This window comes from Chrysochloris asiatica, unplaced genomic scaffold (genome assembly GCF_000296735.1).
Source record: "Chrysochloris asiatica unplaced genomic scaffold, ChrAsi1.0 scaffold00221, whole genome shotgun sequence".
In the NCBI taxonomy this organism is placed as follows: domain Eukaryota; kingdom Metazoa; phylum Chordata; class Mammalia; order Afrosoricida; family Chrysochloridae; genus Chrysochloris; species Chrysochloris asiatica.
Window position 1 is genome coordinate 385557 of NW_006408739.1, and position 6315 is coordinate 391871.

Genomic DNA, 6315 nt, shown 5'->3' on the forward strand with positions numbered 1-6315 from the left:
GACCTGAAGGGTGACCAAGGACCATAGTCTCTTGTGTTCCACCAGTCTCTATCCAACCAGTAAACCTGGTCTTTTTAATGATTTTGAGATTTGTTCCATGTTTTCTCCCAGTCTATCCAAGACCTTCTAATGTGATCCCTTTCAGAGTAGTTGGTAGTGGTAGCCAGGCATCATCTAATTTTCTGGTCTCAGAATCATGAAGGCTGATGGATATTCACGTGGTCTGTTAATTCATTGGACTAATTGTTTCCAAGGTTCTTCAGTTTTCATCATTCTTCTTTCCTCTGGACGGGGAGATACCAGTAGTTGTTGTTAAGTGCTATTGAATTGGTTCTGACTCATAGGGACCCTATATAGGGTTTCCAAGGAATTTATTAATGATGACCATTAATGATGTTTTAAGATCCCAGTTCTGCCATCTTCTTTTGAAGCTTCTTTTTTTTTTTTTAATTCAGCAAGTATTTTTGAGTGCCTAATACATGCCAGCTGTTGTTACTGGTACTTGGGACACATCAGAGAGCAAACAGATCCCTGCCCTTATGGAGTTTACAGTCTAGTGTTTATACCACTCCACTCCACCTGCACACTGTGACCCTAGGCACCTCTCTGTGCCTCAGGTGCCCAATGGGGTAATGAGCAGGCCTGTCACAGACATGGATAAGTGCTTGGTATCCTGTAGATGCCCAACTGGCCCCCACTCCACACTGCCCCCCAGGCAGTAGATAGGGCTGGAAGCTGACTTTTTATAAGAAAGCACATTGGGGATAGGCCAGAAGGGGTGGAGCTGGATTATCTGGTGCTGGGAAGGCCAGGATGGCTACACAAACTGCTGCTGCTGCTGCTTGATGGCTGCCTTGTTGGCAAGGTCCTAAGCCTTTTCTGTAGCTGCCAGTGCTGTCTCCTTTGCCTTTTCCTTGGCTGTTTCTACAAGTGTTTGAGAAGGGGCTTCACCTTGCAGCTTAGCCAAAATATATTGAAACTCCTTCATAGTCTTGGTCACATTGCTTTTAAACTGAGCCAGACTAAATTCCTGGACAGCTCTGGAGACGCCAAACAAGCTTGAAGAGACGCAGGTTTCCCGGTGAATTTCGGTCCAGCCACTGTTATCAAAGTTCACACAGTAAACGCAGCATTTCTCCACCACCATCAGCCGGGCATGGTTGACGTTCCAAGTAAAGGTTATCATGGTCTGATTTTGTGGGTCCACAATAGAGTCCTCCAGGATGTACACCGAGTGAGCAACATTGGCAGGAAACAGTCGCTCGGCCCAGCGGGGCATCCTGTTGCTCTTGGTCAAGAGTCTCCTGGACAGGAGCTTCTGGTCAGGCATCACCTCCCGGTCGGTGTACTATGTCCTCCGTCAAGACATGTTTGCTGTAGGGGTTCGGATACCGCTGCCAGAAGGCGGTGAACACTTGGTCCCAGGAACTCCGGAGCACGCTCTGGCCCAGGAAATACTTCACCATCGTCCCAGGCAGGCGGGCTCAGCACTCACACAGCATTAGGGGTGCGGAGCCCCGGGGGCATGCGGAGGCCTGGCCAGAAGTCTGCGCACGCCCCCAGGCTCGCAGCTTAGTGAACGCTACACCACGTCCAACCAGCCACCGCGGTCATGAGGAGTGGTCTGAAGCTTCTTTTGAAGAATGTTGTTGTTGTCAGGTGCCATCGAGTCGGAACCGACTCATAGTTACTCCATGCACAGCAGAACGAAACAATGTCCGAACCTGGGCCAACCCCACCACCGCTCCCACACTTGACGCCATCAAATGGTGCCACCTAGCTGATCCATCTCGTTGGGGGTCTTCTTCTTTTTCTCTGACCCTCCATCTTACCCAGCATTCTTCAATTGCAAATCAAGGCTGGAATTTTTAGTTTTTTTTCAGCTTGAGAAATGATTTGTTCTTCCCTTTGGGTTTCTAACTTCCGGTCTTTGCATATTTCATCATAATACTTTTCTTTGTCTTCTCGAACTTTGAAATTTTCTATTTAGCTTTACTTCATCATTTCTTCCATTCCCTCTAGCTACTCTACTTTCTAGACAAATTTCAAAGTCTCTTCTGACATCCACTTTGTTCTTTCTTTCCTGTCTTTTTAACAATGCTCTTTTGATTTCTTCATGTATGATTTTCTTGATGCCATCCTACAACTCCTCTGGTCAATAGAATTCAATGCATCAAATCTGTTCTTGAGATGGTCTCTAAATCAGGTGGAATATACACTCAAGGTTGTATTTTGGCTCTCACGGACTTGTTTTAATTTTCTTCAGCTGCACTGTGAACTTGCAGATCCAAGCAAATTGAAGTCTTTTAACACGAAATTATTGGTGCTGTTGTGAGGATTTCAGTTTTCTTCATATTGAGTGCAATCCATACTGAAGTCTTTGGTATTGTTTTCCTAATGTCCTTTTCAGCACTGTCGTAATTGGTATAGAGGAATCCAACTGATTTTTGTATTTTGATCTTATACCCTGCCACTTTGCTGAATCTTCCAATGAAGTCTAGTAGCTTTTTTTATTGAGTCTTTGGGGTTTTCTATATATAGGATTATATCATCTGCAAATAGAGTTTTACTTCCTCTTTGCCAATTCGGATGCCTTTGATTTCCCTAGATTGCCATATAGCTCTGGCTAAGACTTCCAGAAAAATATTGAATAGGAGTGATGACAAAGGTCATCCTTGTCTGGTTCCTGTTCACAGAGGAATGCCTTTCAGTTTCTCTTCATTGAGAGTAATGTAGGCTGTTCGTTTTGTATATATGCTCTTTAGTATGTTGAGGAATTTCCCTTCAATTCCTACTTTGTTGAGTGTTTTTATCAGGAATGGATATTGGATTTTGTCAAATGCCTTTTCTGCATCAATCAATATGATCACGTGGTTCTTTTCTTGAATATGAGCAATAGATGGTCTGTTCCACAGACTGCCCTTGGCCTTGTTTTGGCTGATGATACAGAGCTTTTACACTGTCTCTTTCCACAGATATAATCAATTTGATTTTTGTGTATGACATCTTTTATGTTGTTTTCAAAGGTATTTTCTGGGATAGAGGGAAATAAGGATTATACACAACCTTGGAACAGCAGTGTTCTATGATACAGTGATTGAGACATAGTCTGAATGGATAAAGGAAGGGAAAAAATGTTCAGGTGTTTGACTGTCTTGTGGATATTGGTTTCCCATGTCTACTATTGTTAAATAGACATTTAAGTGTGCTAGAAATGGATATTGGGAACTATGATAACAGAAGGCTTGTAAGCCTGTCTCCAACCTATAACTGATTGGATTTGCTAAATGTGAAGTCAGAATTTTCACAGGGAAATAGGCTTCTTGTTAAACCTTTGTAGAGTATGGGACCTTAGGTGGAATCCTGAGCCCCACCCAGAACCTTCTGAGTTGGGGCATTCCCACTTGAAAAGACAGGCAAACCAACCCAGAACAGCTGGGAGAACAGAAGAATCTTATTGAAGGAAAGACCTGCAGAAAAAAAGTGGACTGTTTACTAGAATATCAAGCAAGCTGATTGCTTTGGAGGCATCAAGGCAAGAAAAGTCAACCCATCAGGGAAAACCCACTTCTAAGACTGAAATGCAAATGAAACTTGAGAGTAGTCTGGTATGCTCGCTAGTGACCACCTGGGTCTACTTGTGAGTGAAAGTGGGGGAAATGCAGCAGTGAAGATATTGAGCTGAGTTTGGCCATGTTCCATTGACACCTGTTGACTTTGAAATAACAGAGAGAAGAGGAAGGCCTAGCTGGTCTGAAGTTTAGGGAGATGTGTGAATTCCCAATCCCCTGGGCACTGATCTAGGCATTGGGGGCTAGAGTAGAGAGTAAAGCAACCAGCTGTTCTGAAGTTTGGGGAGGTGTACGTGAACTCCCAAACTTGCAGCTAGTGCCCATTTGACTTAGCTTGAATGCCTAGCTGACCAGAACTCATTAGCCAGATGAAGACAAAGATACTTGGTACTGTTAACAAGTATTGTTGTTGTTAAGTGCCATCGAGTCAGTTCTGACCCATAGCGACCCTGTACAGGGTTTCCTAGGGTGTAAATCTTTACGGGAGTAGAAAGCCTCATCTTTCTCCCGCAGAGCGGCTGGTAGTTTCGAACCACTGACCTTAAGGTTTGCAGCCCGATTCGTAACCACTACGCTACTGGACTTTTGCTTGTGGATGCAGTTGCTCAAAATTCCAACCAAAATGGAAGGATTCTTCCTATCAAGGAACAAGCTTGTTTCCTCCGTGCACTGGGTTGATAGGGATGGGTAATCTAGACACTGGCTATAAAAAATGGGGGGCTATAAAGGCACAAGATGAGGCTTTCTACTCCCTTAAAGATTTACAGCCTCAGACTCAATGGCACTTAACAACAACAACAACATAAAGGCACAAAGTGGCTGACTTATAAGCTTTCATAAGTGTGCTTAGTTTCAGAATGAGGAGGGTAATGTAGAATCCCCACTGAATAGTTTTCCTCTTTTCCAGATGGATTTGGTAAAAGGCGATGGGGTATGATGCGGACAGGATTTTATGATTCAATAGTAATTGGTGATGGTGGTAGTGGTGGTGGTGCGCCGTGGAGTCGGTTCCGACCCACATCAACCCTGTACAGGGTTTCTGAGACTGTAAATCTTTGTGAGAACAGAAAGCCTCATCTTTCTCCTGAGGGACCAATGGTAGTTTCAAACTGCAGACCTTGAGATTAGCAGCCCGACTTGTAACCAATGTGATTGTCACAACTGTAATTGTAGAAGATGTGTAACTAAAAGGGGGCAGTAGTTCATCTTTCATTTCAGGAGCAGACGATCCAAGGACCATCAAGAAAGAAGAGCATGAATGAAGTGTGATAATGCTGCCTAGAAAAGCAGCAAAATCAGAGACGGTAGCAGAGAAGACATGGAGAGATAGAGCAGCTGCAGGCTTTAGGCCTATGGACTGAATAAGGCTGTTTGCCTGTGGGCAGGAGTCTGGCTAGCAGAATGTGCCCGTAGGACATTTAAATTAATGTATATGTTTTGTTTTGTATGTGTACATCAAATATTTTGCTTTGTTCATTTGTAAGATATAAGGTGTACAAGAAAAGCCACAGGGAAGAAGTAGGACAACTGTTGTTGCAGGAAGGGGATTGTAATCACTGAGATAAAACAAGGTGAATAAGTTGTTGAATGCAAAGCTGATGATCTTGTCTGTTAACCTTCACTCAATTCACAATAAAATGTTTAAATAAATTAGAAGGTATTTTACAATAAATAAGTCATTAGTCTTGCAAATTTCTATCATGAGATCTCCAGCATAGTTTCTATCATCAAGGCCATATTTTCCAAATATTGCTCCTTTGTCTTCATTTTCAATTTTTGCATTTCAATTCCCAGTAATTACCAATACAGCTTGACTGCATGTTTGATCAATTTCAAATAGAAGAAGTTGGTAGAATTCTTCTATTTCATCATCACTGGCTATTTTTTCTTTCAACTTTTTATTGAGAATTGAGTGAAGGTTTATAGGGCAGACCATCAGTTTTACATTGAACAAACCATGTACTTTGCTTCATTACATGGTTGTAATCCCCTACATGTACCAACAGTTAACAGCATTTACCTCTATTCACTTTAGCTATTGCTTTCCTCCCTGTGTCTCCTACTACCTTCATCTTTCCTCTGCTAACCTCCTTCTTTTGTATATTGTCTGTCCTGTTACCCATGTAAACATGTGTCTACCTTCTAGTCCCTGTATAATTCCCTCCAGTACATAAACCCACTAACCATCATAGATTGTTTCTCATATAAAGAAAATTCTTTTTACAACATTGGTCTCACAATATTTGTCCTTTGTTGTTGTTATTGTTAGGTGCCATCGAGTCGGCACCGAACTATAGCGACCTTATGCACAGCAGAATGAAATACTGCCCGATCCTGGGCAACCTCACTACTGTTGCCCGCTTGAGCCCATTGATGCTGCCACTTTGCCAATCCATCTCGTTGGGAGTCTTCCTCTTTGTCTCTGACTCTCCACCTTACCAAATATGATAGCCTTCTCCAGATACTGGTCCCTCCTGACTATATGTCCAATGTATGAGAGACGAAGTTTGGTCATCTTGGCCTCCAAGGAGCACTTTGGCTGCACTTCTTCCAAAATGAATCTATTGGTTCTTTTGGCAGCCCATGGCATTTTCAATATTCTCCTCCAACACCATAACTCAAAAGCATCAATTCTTCTACGGTCGTCCTTATTCACTGTCCAGCTTTCACATGCATATGAGGTTATTGAAAATACCATGGTTTGGGTCAGGTGCACCTTAGTCCTCATGCTGATGTCCTTGCT

At 42.9% G+C, this 6315-nt stretch overlaps 1 pseudogene; it reads right to left on the reverse strand.

Moving 5' to 3' along the window:
- Positions 1-817: 817 nt before the first annotated feature.
- On the reverse strand, positions 818-1466 carry LOC102836643 (annotated as a pseudogene).
- Between the last annotated feature and the right edge of the window lie 4849 nt (positions 1467-6315).